Here is a 17,286-nt window from a genome sequence, read left to right as displayed (position 1 = left end):
CCATCACTCACAACTGCAAGGCTTTAAGGAAAGAAGGAAAAGAAAAAGGAAAAAAGCCAGCCAGGCTCTGCAGCTTTTTAGGGGGAAAAAAAGGCATTCGAGTCTGACACGTGATTGTTGCTGATTCCCTGCTCCTCCCCAAGAGTTGCCCACCAATTGTGATGCTTCCGGCCCGGGTACCGCCCCTGGCCACCTCCACTCCTGCTTGCTAGCACTCACCTCCCAACACAACTTCAGAACCGAGAACAAGCATGATGGGGCTCCATTCCCTCGTGTTCAGGCACAGGCAGGACAAGCTGTTACTGAAATGCTCAAGTTTTATTATAGAAAGTTCAGAAGGTGAGGGAGTGGAGGAAAACACTCCGTGGTTGCAGAGTGGCAGCTGCTGCTGCTGCTTCACTTTCTCCACAGAGCTCACAGGTGTGCTGCATTTCTTGGCAATTGCCTCAGGCACTTTCCAGGGTCCGTCTCAACTTTAATGGCATTAAAATAAAAGGTTAGGAAGTAAGGCAGTGTGTATGGAAGGGTTAAAAGATGGAATTTTGGTCCATGGATCAACACTGAGTAAGACGTATATAACTAAGAAATGCAGTCAGCACAGGGAACAGACAGTTTCTTGTCTATTGTTTGAAATGCTGACCATGGGGATAAGGAGGTTGGGCAATGTTAGGGGGAGGTAGTATGTGCAATAATGGAGGAATACAAGGCACCACACCTTGCAGAAGTCCTGCTGTTGGGTAGAGCATAGTGGATGTGACTGATGGATTATGGTAATATGCCGCATGTACAGAGCCCATGAACCAGTAGAAGGGATGGCTATGGCACGCGCAGCATGCCTGGCCAGTGGGCGCATGTGCCATAGGCTCCCTATGTTGCAATCGAGGCGTGTTTTGGCACTCATTGGCCACGAGTGTCGACACCTGTTCCTCCGCAAATGTATAAAATACCGGGGTTTTCCGAAGAGCAGTGGGGAGGTGGACGGCAAGGCCACCGTTGCCTCTGTGGGGATGCCCTCGTAAAGCTGGCGCCTACCAACTGCTGGGCTGAGCTTGCAGCGCAAGACGGCACAGGAATGTACAGATGGTTCATCTTCTTCACAGTCCTTGGGTCGGTATGTTAATAGTGGGGTTTTTTTGCTTTGTAAGATACCCTTAGTGTTAACGTATGTGTGTAGTTAACAAAATGCTTGTTTTTTCCCTTATAGTCAGTGTGTATGTTTACCTTCTTGGGAATCCTCGAAACCACCCTAAAACAGGCAGTCATGCCCATCATTTACACCTTTGTTGACAACAGCAACTTGCATTTCTTGAAATGAACCTTTCCTGGTTTTGCCCCAAACTGGGGAGCAATTTTACTCCAGTCCACTCTGAAGAACACCTTAACTGTGGAAGTGGCGCTCCAACTCACTGATTTGCAATTGTGACACTTTCTTTTGAATTTCCTAAGGCACAAGCTAGCGGTGCTTCTCTGAAGTGAGTGAGAACACTGCAGTTATCGATGGCCCTCCTCAGCCTCAAGATGCAGAAGGATGGAGGCTGAGATGGTCAGGGAGGACTGCGGCCTTGCCTGCTCTCAAAAACTCAGCCCCAATTTGCTCTGCATACCAGCCCCATTGCACAACACATGCAACTGCAAGTCTGCCCTTAACAGCTCATACGTCCATCCCCTGCCCCTGAATTAAGTGCCCTGCCAGCTACAGCTCAGTCCAAAGGTGAACCAGCATAAATCACTCCTACAGCAACGCTGCCCCCCCACCAAACTTGTCTCTGGAAACTGCCACCTGATGTCCCTGAGATTCCCCTTGCAAACAGCCAGGACCAACACACACAGCAAAAATTCCAATGGTTGCTGAAGGTTAAAATTGCATGTGTAGTGCATTTTTACTGGCCTCAGTGAAAGCAGAGTTGGGCAAGAAAGTAGCTCAATGGGGAACAGGCAGTTGGAGAAAGCATTTTATTGGGTACCCCAGCACTGAATAGCTGGGCAAAGGGCAGGGACAGAAGCTGTTTCGGGACAGAGAGGAGGAACGTGTTCCTCCAGAGGCTGAGGGCCAGCAGCTTCCTCCCCCCGTGCAGGTGCTGAAAGAGAAGCATTCATCAGAAGGGGAAACCACCTCAAAATCCCTGCTCTTGAATGCTTGTCCCCTGGCACGCACACAGCCTCAAAGGACACTTCGGGTGGCTGCAGAGCCCTTCCGCTCCCCACAGCTGGTGCAGCAACATCAAGGTACAAAAAGTAGTTCTGAGACATCTTTGGGAAGCCGTGTCATCTTAACGCAGAAGTGGAGCAGCTTCTAAAAATCTTGAGAACTGCAATGAGCCAAGTACCTGCTCCAGAAGCACAGACAACCTCCCCAAAGGGCCAGGGATGCTTTAGGCTTCGCAGCCCCAAAGACAGGGAGATCGCCTTCCCAGGAGTGCCTTTCGCTTGCCCCTTCTTCAACCCGATGTTGCTCCTCCTCTTGCTCACTCTTGCCTCGCTGTTCCACAAGACACCTCTTCTTTCTCTGCCAGCTGCTGCCAAGGAAGGAGGACACGGTTAGGCCTGAGAAGTGCCAACTCCTCCGCCTGAAGGAAACAGGGATCCCTACACCCCACGAGGGAGCTCCCCAAGGCACCACCCGGCCACCACCCACCCGCCCGCAGAGCCCCCACCTCCGCAAAACCCTCCTACTTCAGCTTGTCTCACCAAAGCGACGCACAGCAGAGCTCCCGCCGGTGCTGGAGCTGGGCTTGGAGGCAGGCACCCTGGGCAAATCTAGCTGGGCATGCAAAGCAGCGGCCAAAGAGGCTGCACCCCTGCTTACAGGGGGCTCGAGCCGCTGCCTGGACTGCAAAGTGCCTGGGACTCCGGGGCACTGGCCGGGCCCTCACTTACAGGGCAGGCCTGGTCCCAAAGGCCCACAGAGGCTCCTTCTCTCTGATTCAGGGGCACCCTGACCCGCACCCCGCTAACAGGGCGGTCACCCCACACAGGCTGCCAGCTGAGCACTATCAAGAGCGCTGGGCACTTTCTGCCCTGAAGGCAAGTGAATCGGCAGCGGTGGCTGGTGACTGTTGCAAGGGCTTTTCCTGGGAGGCTTTGGGGGCTTGCGTGGAAGAACTTCCAGAGGTGGGTTCCTCATCACTTGGGACAAGCTGCCGCTTCAATGTGGAGCAGCTGGTTGGAGGGCGACTGGTGTTTGGGGCCTGCAAGTGCTGCTTGCTACCCTAAGTCTGCTGCCCTGCCCTGCCCTGCCATGCCCTGGTCCCCTTGCTCTCTGCTCTCAGCCCCAGGAGCAGCTTTGGGAGAAAAAGAACCACGGGGGAAGGCAGGAGGCTGGGGGCAAGGGGCCCGTTCTGGGCATCAGGGACGTGCCTGCAAGCAGGGCCCAGGTCCTGCCCAAGCAGCCCTGGCACTAGGAAGCCCTTTTACTGCCCTGAGCTGGGCCGCTGCCCCGGAAGCAGGGCTGGGGCCTCTGCTCTTTAAATGTCCAGGCTGCTGGGCACTACACAGTGAGAAAAGTGGGTCTGAGGCGGCTGAGCCTGGGGGGGTAGGGGGGAGAAGGGAGGAAGGATGGCCAGGGACCGGGGAACACTGTGGGGAGGTCCCTCCGAGGGCTAGCGTCCCTCTCTCCTCCAGGCAGAGGAGCTGGTGCTTGACTGCACCCTCCTTCCTTGGCAGCAGCTCCCGGAGAAGAAAGAAAGAAAGAAGAGGCATCCATCGTGCGTGGAACCACAAGGCAAGAGCAAGCGAGAGGAGGAGGGGCAGGCTGAAGAAAGGGAGAGAGAAAGGCGCTCTGGGCAAAGGGACCTCCCTATCACCGGGGCTGTGGTCACACAAGAGCATTTTGGCGCTTTTGGGATGGTTTTTATGGGTCTGGGGGAGGTACTTGGCTCAGTGCTATTCCCTAGATTTTCAGAAGCCATTCCAATTCTGTGGTAAGAAGACACAACTTCAAAATCTTTGCCTCTGAAAGGCCAGGGCCAGGGACATCCACCTGATTACAGGGGGTCCCTCCAAGCACCTCCCACCGAGCGCAGGAGGCACGCACAGCCCTACTTACAGGGCAGTCCCCCGCGGCTCGGCACACGCTCCCAACAAGCCCCACGGAGCCCGAGGCTCCGACCTGCGCCCCAGTTACAGGCTGGCCGTCTTGGCTGCAGCACAACACCACGTCTTCAGGAGCCCAGGGAGCGACCTCGACCCCAACTGCGGGGAGGTCGCCCCAGCCAAAAGCAGCGCCAAAGGCGGGACTGTGCCCTCCGGCACAGCGCTTCCTCAACCTGCACCCTCTAAAGGGCAAGGGAGGGCTCGCTCCTGGTACCTGGCTAGGGCAGCCTCCCCAGCCCTGCTTACAGGGAGGGCGGGCTGCTCCTGGGGACAGAGGGCTCCACGGCTCGTGACGCACGCCCCGAGTACAGGGCTGTCACACTGGCAGGTCACCAGCAGGACAGGCAGCCAGGCAGGCAGAGACCCAGGCCTGGACTACAGGCAGGCCGCGCTGCCTGCGCTACGACTAGGCAGCTTCGCTCCGTCCTTAGAAAGAAGGGGCAAGCCCGGACTCTCCCTCCACTCGCGGGCTCAGAGGGGACCCCCTGCTGCTGCACAGAGCCCTTCTTTCCCTCCTGGGAAGTTTAAATTAAGCTAAGCTAAACTAAACTAAGCTAAGCTAAACTAGGCTGCAGCGATTCTAACAGGGGCCTAAAGGACAAGCTCACTCGCTCACTCACACCGACAAAGACAAGGACACACAAAGAGAACTTCCCAGAAGAAAGAGCGAGCTCTGTGCAGTCAAGCTCTGGGGAGCCATCCCTATCCCCCGAGCAGGAGAAGAGAGCCTCAGACCTGCCCCCTGGGCTGCATGGAGGCCAGAGGAGCCTCAACATGCCAAGGGGCTTCACGGGTGGCCAAAGGGCAAATGCCGTGACACGCCCCAACTCCAGGGGGGTCACGCTGGCCAGGCTGCCAGCAGGCAGAAAGCTGCCGGGGCCAGAGGAGGGGGGCGCGGGGAAAAAGCTCTCCCCTGCTTACAGGGTGGGCTTGGGGTCCAGAGAGCTCCATTTCCCCCTCGGGTGCGGAGACGGTGGCTCTCGCCCTCCTTACAGGGTTGCCACTATCTCCGGGCAGCCTAACGATGGGGCAACGTGGCAAACGGCCAACGACCTGAGCCCTGGTTACAGGGAGGTCGTCCAGTGCAAAGCCAGCCAGGGCACCAAAGGCGCTGGCAATGCTTTTGTGTGGCCACAGCCCCGGTGACAGGGAGATCCCTTTGCCCAGAGCACCTTTCCCTGTCCCCCTCTTCAGCCCACCCCTTCTCCTATCGCTTGCTCTTGCCTCGCAGTTCCACACAATGCCTTGTGTTTCTTGTCCGGGAGCTGCTGCCAAGGAAGGAGGGCACAGTCAAGCGCCAGCTCCTCCACCTGGAAGAGAGCGGGACACCAGCCCCCGGAGGGAGGTCCCCACAGCACTCCCCGACCCCCAGCCATCCTTCCCCCCTCCTACCCTCTACCCCCCCCGGGCTCACCCACCCTTCTCACTGCCATGGTGCCCAGTGGCCCGGAGGGAGGCAAAAGAGCAGAGGCCCCAGCCCTGCTTCCAGGGCAGCAACCCAGCTCAAGGAAATAAAAAGGCTTCCCAGTGCCAGGGCTGCCCAGGCAGGACCTGGGCCCTGCTTGCAAGCACATCCCCAATCCCCAGAGGGGGCCCCTTCCCCCCAGCCTCCCACCTTCCCCCGTGGCTCTCTTTCTCCCAAGCTGCTCCCAGGGCTCAGAACAGAGAGAAAGAGAGCTAGGGCAGGGCATGCCCAGCCCCACGCCTCTGAAAGGCCGGGGCCAGGGACACCTGCCTGCTTACAGGGGGTCCCTCCCAGCACCTCCCGTTGAGCGCAGGGGATGTGCACAGCCCTGCTTACAGGGCAGTCCCCCTCGGCTTGGCATGCTCAAAAGCCCCATGGAGCCTGAGGCTCTGACCTGCGCCAGAGTTATGGGCTGGCCATCCTGGCTGCAGCACAACACCACATCTTCAGGAGCTCTACTTCCCTCCCAGGTGCAGAGACGGTGGCTCTCACCCTTCTTACAGAGTTGCCACTCTCTCCGGGCAGCCTAACCATGGGGCAACACGGCAAAACGCCAATAAAAGCAAAGACCCAAACCCTGGTTACAGGGAGGTCATTCTCCAGCACAAAGCCAGCCAGGGCACCACAGATGCTGGCAACGCCCTTGTGTGACCGCAGCCCCGGTGACAGGGAGGTCCCTTTGCCCAGAGCGCCCTTCTCTTTCCTCCATCCACTTCAGTCTCCCGGGCTTCTTCCGCTCCTCTTCTCACTCGCTCTTGCCTCGCAGTGCCACACAATGGATGCCTCCTCTGTCTGCTCCATCATCACCTGCTGCATAGGCAGGAGGACGCCGTCAGCACCGAGGGGCGCCGGCCCCGCAGGAAGCTCTCCACAGCACCACCCGAAGCCCGCCCATCCTCCCACACCTACCCCCTATACCCTAAGCCCCCCTCCGCTACCCCCACCGGAAAAAGCCTCGCAGATCGGCTTTTCTTACCGAATTGGTGCTCCCGTGCTCCCTGCAGGGACGAGTGCCAAGTGCCCTCTGCTGCTCCGGGCTCCGCTCCTCTACCGCTCTCGGGATCTCCGCACCTCCTGCGGCGATGGCTGACCGCGCCTCCCCGGGACGGCGCTCCCAGACCCGCTGAAGGCGGTGGCCGACGCCCGCCTGCCCCGAGGCGATCGCAGACGCTCCCCACCAAGGCGGCGCCGACCCTCGCCCGCCCGCCCCGAGGCGATCGCAGACGCTCCCCACCAAGGCGGCGCCGACCCACGCCCGCCCGCCCCGAGGCGATCGCAGACGCTCCCCACCAAGGCGGCGCCGACCCCCGCCAGCCCGCCCGCCCCGAGGCGATCGCAGACGCTCCCCACGAAGCCGATGGCCGACGCCCACCCCGAGGCGATCGCGGACCGTCCCCAGGCGGCGCCGACCCCCGCCCGCCCCTTCCCCAGGCGGGTCCCGCTCTCTTTCCCTTCAGGCGCCCGCTCTCCCCCTCACACAGGCGCGCGACCGCTGGCGACACAGGCGCGCGCCGCCTGTTCCCGCCCGCGCCTTCCCCAGGCGGGTCCCGCTCCTTTTCCCCTCAGGCGCCCTCTCTTCCCTCTCACACAGGCGCGCGATGCCTCTTTTCGCCCGCCCCTGCCCCCGCCCCCGCGAGGCGCCCGCGCGACGCCTGTTCCCGCTCCCGCGCCCTTGCCACCGCCCCCGCCCCGCGAAACGCCCGCGCGACGCCGGTTCCCGCCCGCCCCCGCGAAGCGCCCCCGCCCTCGTCAGAGGCCTGTTCCCTCCCGCTCGCGCCCCTGCCGCGGCCCCCGCCCTCGCGAGGCGCCCGGTCGACGCCTGTTCCCGCCCGCTCGCGGCCCCGCCACCGCGAGGCACCCGCGAGACGCCTGTTTCCGCCCGCTCGCGCCCGTGCGTCCACCCCCGCGAGGCGCCCGCGCGCCGCCCGGGGAGCGGATCCGACGCCGGCGGGACCCCCCGAGCTCCGCCGCAGGGCGGCACCGCGCAGATGGGCGCCGCTGCGGGGCGGGCAACGAAGCGAAAAGGCTTCGACGGGCGCGGGGCGCGTGCCCCCTCCCCGGGCGGCGCGCGGGCGCCTCGCGGGGGCGGGCGGGAACAGGCGTCGCGCGGGCGCTTCGCGGGGGCGGGGGCAGGGGCGGGCGGGAACAGGCGGCGCGCGCCTGTGTCGCCAGCGGTCGCGCGCCTGTGTGAGGGGGAGAGCGGGCGCCTGAAGGGAAAGAGAGCGGGACCCGCCTGGGGAAGGGGCGGGCGGGGGTCGGCGCCGCCTGGGGACGGTCCGCGATCGCCTCGGGGTGGGCGTCGGCCATCGGCTTCGTGGGGAGCGTCTGCGATCGCCTCGGGGCGGGCGGGCTGGCGGGGGTCGGCGCCGCCTTGGTGGGGAGCGTCTGCGATCGCCTCGGGGCGGGCGGGCGAGGGTCGGCGCCGCCTTGGTGGGGAGCGTCTGCGATCGCCTCGGGGCGGGCGGGCGAGGGTCGGCGCCGCCTTGGTGGGGAGCGTCTGCGATCGCCTCGGGGCAGGCGGGCGTCGGCCACCGCCTTCAGCGGGTCTGGGAGCGCCGTCCCGGGGAGGCGCGGTCAGCCATCGCCGCAGGAGGTGCGGAGATCCCGAGAGCGGTAGAGGAGCGGAGCCCGGAGCAGCAGAGGGCACTTGGCACTCGTCCCTGCAGGGAGCACGGGAGCACCAATTCGGTAAGAAAAGCCGATCTGCGAGGCTTTTTCCGGTGGGGGTAGCGGAGGGGGGCTTAGGGTATAGGGGGTAGGTGTGGGAGGATGGGCGGGCTTCGGGTGGTGCTGTGGAGAGCTTCCTGCGGGGCCGGCGCCCCTCGGTGCTGACGGCGTCCTCCTGCCTATGCAGCAGGTGATGATGGAGCAGACAGAGGAGGCATCCATTGTGTGGCACTGCGAGGCAAGAGCGAGTGAGAAGAGGAGCGGAAGAAGCCCGGGAGACTGAAGTGGATGGAGGAAAGAGAAGGGCGCTCTGGGCAAAGGGACCTCCCTGTCACCGGGGCTGCGGTCACACAAGGGCGTTGCCAGCATCTGTGGTGCCCTGGCTGGCTTTGTGCTGGAGAATGACCTCCCTGTAACCAGGGTTTGGGTCTTTGCTTTTATTGGCGTTTTGCCGTGTTGCCCCATGGTTAGGCTGCCCGGAGAGAGTGGCAACTCTGTAAGAAGGGTGAGAGCCACCGTCTCTGCACCTGGGAGGGAAGTAGAGCTCCTGAAGATGTGGTGTTGTGCTGCAGCCAGGATGGCCAGCCCATAACTCTGGCGCAGGTCAGAGCCTCAGGCTCCATGGGGCTTTTGAGCATGCCAAGCCGAGGGGGACTGCCCTGTAAGCAGGGCTGTGCACATCCCCTGCGCTCAACGGGAGGTGCTGGGAGGGACCCCCTGTAAGCAGGCAGGTGTCCCTGGCCCCGGCCTTTCAGAGGCGTGGGGCTGGGCATGCCCTGCCCTAGCTCTCTTTCTCTCTGTTCTGAGCCCTGGGAGCAGCTTGGGAGAAAGAGAGCCACGGGGGAAGGTGGGAGGCTGGGGGGAAGGGGCCCCCTCTGGGGATTGGGGATGTGCTTGCAAGCAGGGCCCAGGTCCTGCCTGGGCAGCCCTGGCACTGGGAAGCCTTTTTATTTCCTTGAGCTGGGTTGCTGCCCTGGAAGCAGGGCTGGGGCCTCTGCTCTTTTGCCTCCCTCCGGGCCACTGGGCACCATGGCAGTGAGAAGGGTGGGTGAGCCCGGGGGGGGTAGAGGGTAGGAGGGGGGAAGGATGGCTGGGGGTCGGGGAGTGCTGTGGGGACCTCCCTCCGGGGGCTGGTGTCCCACTCTCTTCCAGGTGGAGGAGCTGGCGCTTGACTGTGCCCTCCTTCCTTGGCAGCAGCTCCCGGACAAGAAACACAAGGCATTGTGTGGAACTGCGAGGCAAGAGCAAGCGATAGGAGAAGGGGTGGGCTGAAGAGGGGGACAGGGAAAGGTGCTCTGGGCAAAGGGATCTCCCTGTCACCGGGGCTGTGGCCACACAAAAGCATTGCCAGCGCCTTTGGTGCCCTGGCTGGCTTTGCACTGGACGACCTCCCTGTAACCAGGGCTCAGGTCGTTGGCCGTTTGCCACGTTGCCCCATCGTTAGGCTGCCCGGAGATAGTGGCAACCCTGTAAGGAGGGCGAGAGCCACCGTCTCCGCACCCGAGGGGGAAATGGAGCTCTCTGGACCCCAAGCCCACCCTGTAAGCAGGGGAGAGCTTTTTCCCCGCGCCCCCCTCCTCTGGCCCCGGCAGCTTTCTGCCTGCTGGCAGCCTGGCCAGCGTGACCCCCCTGGAGTTGGGGCGTGTCACGGCATTTGCCCTTTGGCCACCCGTGAAGCCCCTTGGCATGTTGAGGCTCCTCTGGCCTCCATGCAGCCCAGGGGGCAGGTCTGAGGCTCTCTTCTCCTGCTCGGGGGATAGGGATGGCTCCCCAGAGCTTGACTGCACAGAGCTCGCTCTTTCTTCTGGGAAGTTCTCTTTGTGTGTCCTTGTCTTTGTCGGTGTGAGTGAGCGAGTGAGCTTGTCCTTTAGGCCCCTGTTAGAATCGCTGCAGCCTAGTTTAGCTTAGCTTAGTTTAGTTTAGCTTAGCTTAATTTAAACTTCCCAGGAGGGAAAGAAGGGCTCTGTGCAGCAGCAGGGGGTCCCCTCTGAGCCCGCGAGTGGAGGGAGAGTCCGGGCTTGCCCCTTCTTTCTAAGGACGGAGCGAAGCTGCCTAGTCGTAGCGCAGGCAGCGCGGCCTGCCTGTAGTCCAGGCCTGGGTCTCTGCCTGCCTGGCTGCCTGTCCTGCTGGTGACCTGCCAGTGTGACAGCCCTGTACTCGGGGCGTGCGTCACGAGCCGTGGAGCCCTCTGTCCCCAGGAGCAGCCCGCCCTCCCTGTAAGCAGGGCTGGGGAGGCTGCCCTAGCCAGGTACCAGGAGCGAGCCCTCCCTTGCCCTTTAGAGGGTGCAGGTTGAGGAAGCGCTGTGCCGGAGGGCACAGTCCCGCCTTTGGCGCTGCTTTTGGCTGGGGCGACCTCCCCGCAGTTGGGGTCGAGGTCGCTCCCTGGGCTCCTGAAGACGTGGTGTTGTGCTGCAGCCAAGACGGCCAGCCTGTAACTGGGGCGCAGGTCGGAGCCTCGGGCTCCGTGGGGCTTGTTGGGAGCGTGTGCCGAGCCGCGGGGGACTGCCCTGTAAGTAGGGCTGTGCGTGCCTCCTGCGCTCGGTGGGAGGTGCTTGGAGGGACCCCCTGTAATCAGGTGGATGTCCCTGGCCCTGGCCTTTCAGAGGCAAAGATTTTGAAGTTGTGTCTTCTTACCACAGAATTGGAATGGCTTCTGAAAATCTAGGGAATAGCACTGAGCCAAGTACCTCCCCCAGACCCATAAAAACCATCCCAAAAGCGCCAAAATGCTCTTGTGTGACCACAGCCCCGGTGATAGGGAGGTCCCTTTGCCCAGAGCGCCTTTCTCTCTCCCTTTCTTCAGCCTGCCCCTCCTCCTCTCGCTTGCTCTTGCCTTGTGGTTCCACGCACGATGGATGCCTCTTCTTTCTTTCTTTCTTCTCCGGGAGCTGCTGCCAAGGAAGGAGGGTGCAGTCAAGCACCAGCTCCTCTGCCTGGAGGAGAGAGGGACGCTAGCCCTCGGAGGGACCTCCCCACAGTGTTCCCCGGTCCCTGGCCATCCTTCCTCCCTTCTCCCCCCTACCCCCCCAGGCTCAGCCGCCTCAGACCCACTTTTCTCACTGTGTAGTGCCCAGCAGCCTGGACATTTAAAGAGCAGAGGCCCCAGCCCTGCTTCCGGGGCAGCGGCCCAGCTCAGGGCAGTAAAAGGGCTTCCTAGTGCCAGGGCTGCTTGGGCAGGACCTGGGCCCTGCTTGCAGGCACGTCCCTGATGCCCAGAACGGGCCCCTTGCCCCCAGCCTCCTGCCTTCCCCCGTGGTTCTTTTTCTCCCAAAGCTGCTCCTGGGGCTGAGAGCAGAGAGCAAGGGGACCAGGGCATGGCAGGGCAGGGCAGGGCAGCAGACTTAGGGTAGCAAGCAGCACTTGCAGGCCCCAAACACCAGTCGCCCTCCAACCAGCTGCTCCACATTGAAGCGGCAGCTTGTCCCAAGTGATGAGGAACCCACCTCTGGAAGTTCTTCCACGCAAGCCCCCAAAGCCTCCCAGGAAAAGCCCTTGCAACAGTCACCAGCCACCGCTGCCGATTCACTTGCCTTCAGGGCAGAAAGTGCCCAGCGCTCTTGATAGTGCTCAGCTGGCAGCCTGTGTGGGGTGACCGCCCTGTTAGCGGGGTGCGGGTCAGGGTGCCCCTGAATCAGAGAGAAGGAGCCTCTGTGGGCCTTTGGGACCAGGCCTGCCCTGTAAGTGAGGGCCCGGCCAGTGCCCCGGAGTCCCAGGCACTTTGCAGTCCAGGCAGCGGCTCGAGCCCCCTGTAAGCAGGGGTGCAGCCTCTTTGGCCGCTGCTTTGCATGCCCAGCTAGATTTGCCCAGGGTGCCTGCCTCCAAGCCCAGCTCCAGCACCGGCGGGAGCTCTGCTGTGCGTCGCTTTGGTGAGACAAGCTGAAGTAGGAGGGTTTTGCGGAGGTGGGGGCTCTGCGGGCGGGTGGGTGGTGGCCGGGTGGTGCCTTGGGGAGCTCCCTCGTGGGGTGTAGGGATCCCTGTTTCCTTCAGGCGGAGGAGTTGGCACTTCTCAGGCCTAACCGTGTCCTCCTTCCTTGGCAGCAGCTGGCAGAGAAAGAAGAGGTGTCTTGTGGAACAGCGAGGCAAGAGTGAGCAAGAGGAGGAGCAACATCGGGTTGAAGAAGGGGCAAGCGAAAGGCACTCCTGGGAAGGCGATCTCCCTGTCTTTGGGGCTGCGAAGCCTAAAGCATCCCTGGCCCTTTGGGGAGGTTGTCTGTGCTTCTGGAGCAGGTACTTGGCTCATTGCAGTTCTCAAGATTTTTAGAAGCTGCTCCACTTCTGCGTTAAGATGACACGGCTTCCCAAAGATGTCTCAGAACTACTTTTTGTACCTTGATGTTGCTGCACCAGCTGTGGGGAGCGGAAGGGCTCTGCAGCCACCCGAAGTGTCCTTTGAGGCTGTGTGCGTGCCAGGGGACAAGCATTCAAGAGCAGGGATTTTGAGGTGGTTTCCCCTTCTGATGAATGCTTCTCTTTCAGCACCTGCACGGGGGGAGGAAGCTGCTGGCCCTCAGCCTCTGGAGGAACACGTTCCTCCTCTCTGTCCCGAAACAGCTTCTGTCCCTGCCCTTTGCCCAGCTATTCAGTGCTGGGGTACCCAATAAAATGCTTTCTCCAACTGCCTGTTCCCCATTGAGCTACTTTCTTGCCCAACTCTGCTTTCACTGAGGCCAGTAAAAATGCACTACACATGCAATTTTAACCTTCAGCAACCATTGGAATTTTTGCTGTGTGTGTTGGTCCTGGCTGTTTGCAAGGGGAATCTCAGGGACATCAGGTGGCAGTTTCCAGAGACAAGTTTGGTGGGGGGGCAGCGTTGCTGTAGGAGTGATTTATGCTGGTTCACCTTTGGACTGAGCTGTAGCTGGCAGGGCACTTAATTCAGGGGCAGGGGATGGACGTATGAGCTGTTAAGGGCAGACTTGCAGTTGCATGTGTTGTGCAATGGGGCTGGTATGCAGAGCAAATTGGGGCTGAGTTTTTGAGAGCAGGCAAGGCCGCAGTCCTCCCTGACCATCTCAGCCTCCATCCTTCTGCATCTTGAGGCTGAGGAGGGCCATCGATAACTGCAGTGTTCTCACTCACTTCAGAGAAGCACCGCTAGCTTGTGCCTTAGGAAATTCAAAAGAAAGTGTCACAATTGCAAATCAGTGAGTTGGAGCGCCACTTCCACAGTTAAGGTGTTCTTCAGAGTGGACTGGAGTAAAATTGCTCCCCAGTTTGGGGCAAAACCAGGAAAGGTTCATTTCAAGAAATGCAAGTTGCTGTTGTCAACAAAGGTGTAAATGATGGGCATGACTGCCTGTTTTAGGGTGGTTTCGAGGATTCCCAAGAAGGTAAACATACACACTGACTATAAGGGAAAAAACAAGCATTTTGTTAACTACACACATACGTTAACACTAAGGGTATCTTACAAAGCAAAAAAACCCCACTATTAACATACCGACCCAAGGACTGTGAAGAAGATGAACCATCTGTACATTCCTGTGCCGTCTTGCGCTGCAAGCTCAGCCCAGCAGTTGGTAGGCGCCAGCTTTACGAGGGCATCCCCACAGAGGCAACGGTGGCCTTGCCGTCCACCTCCCCACTGCTCTTCGGAAAACCCCGGTATTTTATACATTTGCGGAGGAACAGGTGTCGACACTCGTGGCCAATGAGTGCCAAAACACGCCTCGATTGCAACATAGGGAGCCTATGGCACATGCGCCCACTGGCCAGGCATGCTGCGCGTGCCATAGCCATCCCTTCTACTGGTTCATGGGCTCTGTACATGCGGCATATTACCATAATCCATCAGTCACATCCACTATGCTCTACCCAACAGCAGGACTTCTGCAAGGTGTGGTGCCTTGTATTCCTCCATTATTGCACATACTACCTCCCCCTAACATTGCCCAACCTCCTTATCCCCATGGTCAGCATTTCAAACAATAGACAAGAAACTGTCTGTTCCCTGTGCTGACTGCATTTCTTAGTTATATACGTCTTACTCAGTGTTGATCCATGGACCAAAATTCCATCTTTTAACCCTTCCATACACACTGCCTTACTTCCTAACCTTTTATTTTAATGCCATTAAAGTTGAGACGGACCCTGGAAAGTGCCTGAGGCAATTGCCAAGAAATGCAGCACACCTGTGAGCTCTGTGGAGAAAGTGAAGCAGCAGCAGCAGCTGCCACTCTGCAACCACGGAGTGTTTTCCTCCACTCCCTCACCTTCTGAACTTTCTATAATAAAACTTGAGCATTTCAGTAACAGCTTGTCCTGCCTGTGCCTGAACACGAGGGAATGGAGCCCCATCATGCTTGTTCTCGGTTCTGAAGTTGTGTTGGGAGGTGAGTGCTAGCAAGCAGGAGTGGAGGTGGCCAGGGGCGGTACCCGGGCCGGAAGCATCACAATTGGTGGGCAACTCTTGGGGAGGAGCAGGGAATCAGCAACAATCACGTGTCAGACTCGAATGCCTTTTTTTCCCCCTAAAAAGCTGCAGAGCCTGGCTGGCTTTTTTCCTTTTTCTTTTCCTTCTTTCCTTAAAGCCTTGCAGTTGTGAGTGATGGGCCATTGCCAGAGCACTTCATGTCAAATGCAGTGGAGAAGTAGCTTGTGCTTCCACCTGGATCTGATACGCAGCTAAAAACTCCAAGTCAAGACTTGATGGCAATTACCCTTCAGAAATACTAATTATTATTTGCATTGCAGTAGCACTGAGGAAACCAGCACCACGATGTATTTGGCATTGACTTACCTACAGAGATAGTCCCTGTGCTAAGTCTTGAAAGACGTGTATGCACAAGACCCAGACGAGTGTCATTAAACCCTTTTTACAGCTGGGGGGTCAAGGCATAAAGCAACTAAAAGCATGCGTGCTGTTACTAGTGCTCACACAGTAATAGTTAAACTGCTCAGACCAGCTCTTCAGTTTTCTCCTGTTTCTTCAAATGCCCCTTGCAGGCATTTGACAGCATACTTTATCCCTGAGGTAACCACGCTGGCTCACCATGTTTGTTGTATTTCTGTTTAAGTATTTTCTCAGTTTCATGCACTCACGTTCGCCACATGCTAGTTCTGGGGTCTCTTCTGTTCTTTATCTTTCTGGAGAGTTTTCCACTTCTTCATCCAGTTCATGTGTGCAATGCTGCACAGGAGCCTGGTGGATTTCTCTCTGTGTAAAGCCTTTCTTCCCTTTCAGTATCCGTCTGCCTCGCTTTCACCCAGCGTATACTGATGCCTCAGGCGAGGAATCCCATCTTCAGCACAGTGCAATTGCTAAAGGATTGTTGCATTGTGCGATTTTTCATCTTATATTCTTTCAGCATTTGCCCACCCAGTGCTCGATGCTAGAGAGGAGGGCAGCCTTATGGAAATGTAGACACATATCCAGCCTGGCCAGGCTCTGCACAGTAGCCTGGCATGAGTGCCTGGAATTAAGCGATGCAGCTCCTCTGCATACCAAATGAGAGTGACACTTAGGATCCACCTCTTGGCAGTAACTAGCATGGCTCATCTCAGGTAACTCCCTACGTCCCTATGCAAGTCAGAAGTAGGAAGAGCTCCTTTATTCTTCTCTGATACCGCCTGAGCAGGAGGCAGACAGCCAGGCTGACTTTTCTGTCATGACTTCGGAGAGAGACCGGCAACTGGGCAGTTTAACTGTCTTTAATAAGGACGATTTTGAAGAAGACTGGGTTAAAGTGGCCAGTGGAGGCTTTGGGCATGTGTACCAAGTCAAGCACAAGAGGTGGAGAACAGTTTATGCAGTGAAGTGCTCCCCGTATCTGCTGCAGGACACCAGCGTGGAGAGGTAACTGCGGTCTCTTCTAGCTCAGCAGTTCAAACTGTCAGTTAGAGCCATCTATGGTGAATTGGTGCTAAAACTCTGAAGGAAATGTTCACATGGCTTCTTCTCCCTGGGAAGTCAAGTTTTTGGTTCCCAAAGGGAGTGGAAAACCCACTACTGATCTGGAGTTTTGCTTCTCTTTCTTCTTATGTGTGTATGTGCATGTGCAGGTGGGAAAAGAACACTTACTCAGAACAGTTAGTGTTGAAATCTGGAGGCTGAAGTAGGCATCTTAAACTAAACATGGGCACGTGGATAAAAGCAGCCTGATTACTTATTTGCAGCTTTCGCTGGACATTGGGACTAATGGGTATCTATTAAACTAAATTAGTCACTAAAGTCACCAGATTTAAAGCTGAGGGACAGAGAATTTCCAGCTGGTTTTGCTGGCCTCACAAAGCACTCTGCTCCCTCACTTACCCTCCAGACATGTTCTTTTCTCTTGATGGTGCATCTGCACCTTCAGTTTACTTTTTGCTGTGTCTCTCACCTGCAGAGACTTCTCTGCTGACTACCTTGGGTCTGGAGATAGAACAAAGCCAGGTAATTGCAACTACTGCCAATACCACATACAATATAGGCAATCCTGATCTAAAAACTGAGTCAATGAAGTTACTTATTCTCAAATTTTATTCTGTTCAAGTTGGAAGGAACCTGCCTAGTTAAAAATCACATGCTTGTATGACTTCTTGTCATGTTACTGACAACAACTGAGATGGTTCAATTTGAGCAGTGACTGTCCTCTTTCGTTTGCACTGCTTATGCTCTTCAGGTACTACGTTTGCATTTCATTTTCTTTTTGGGGAAAAAAAAATGAGTCAAGTTAATCAGTTTTACTTCTGCATATATTAATTCTAGTAAATTTATTCATATGGCTTTCATGGATTATATCAACTCCTAGTGTACACTCCAGAAGAACGGTTGAATGTGAACAGAAACATTCATGGGGTTTTTTTGTTGTTGTTATTTTTAAAAACAACATTTCTGCGATCACCAGGATTTGAAAGCCTAAATCTGAAAATCTGAGTTTGGGAAAAATGTCTAACAGTTCATGTGCCTTTAATAGTTACTGTACTGGTGTCCTAGGGACTGAAGTTGCACTATTTTGTCATTAAAATAACTTTGCGCTCCAACATAGTGTTATAAAAGGCTTTCCTACCCCTTACTTATATCTAAACAGCCTTGAGGCTGCTCTGACTTACATTATACTTTTCAGTAACCCCTGTGA

At 57.8% G+C, this 17,286-nt stretch overlaps 1 protein-coding gene and 1 long non-coding RNA gene across 2 annotated transcripts in view; one reads left to right on the top strand and one right to left on the bottom strand.

The window, feature by feature from the left end:
- ZW10 (zw10 kinetochore protein) overlaps positions 1 to 17,286 on the top strand; it is a 563,481-nt gene that overhangs the window by 147,370 nt on the left and 398,825 nt on the right. The window lies entirely within an intron of this gene.
- LOC126038213 (uncharacterized) lies at positions 2,065 to 3,068 on the bottom strand. The gene is made up of 3 exons (XR_007505956.1): positions 2,689 to 3,068; positions 2,328 to 2,516; positions 2,065 to 2,078 (listed from the first exon to the last, which is right to left on the bottom strand). It is a non-coding gene; the product is annotated as an uncharacterized LOC126038213 (long non-coding RNA).

The sequence above is a fragment of the Accipiter gentilis genome, chromosome 5 (genome assembly GCF_929443795.1).
Source record: "Accipiter gentilis chromosome 5, bAccGen1.1, whole genome shotgun sequence".
Taxonomy (NCBI): Eukaryota; Metazoa; Chordata; class Aves; order Accipitriformes; family Accipitridae; genus Astur; species Astur gentilis.
Note: the sequence above shows the minus strand (reverse complement) of the source record. Positions and strands in the feature narration are given on the sequence as shown.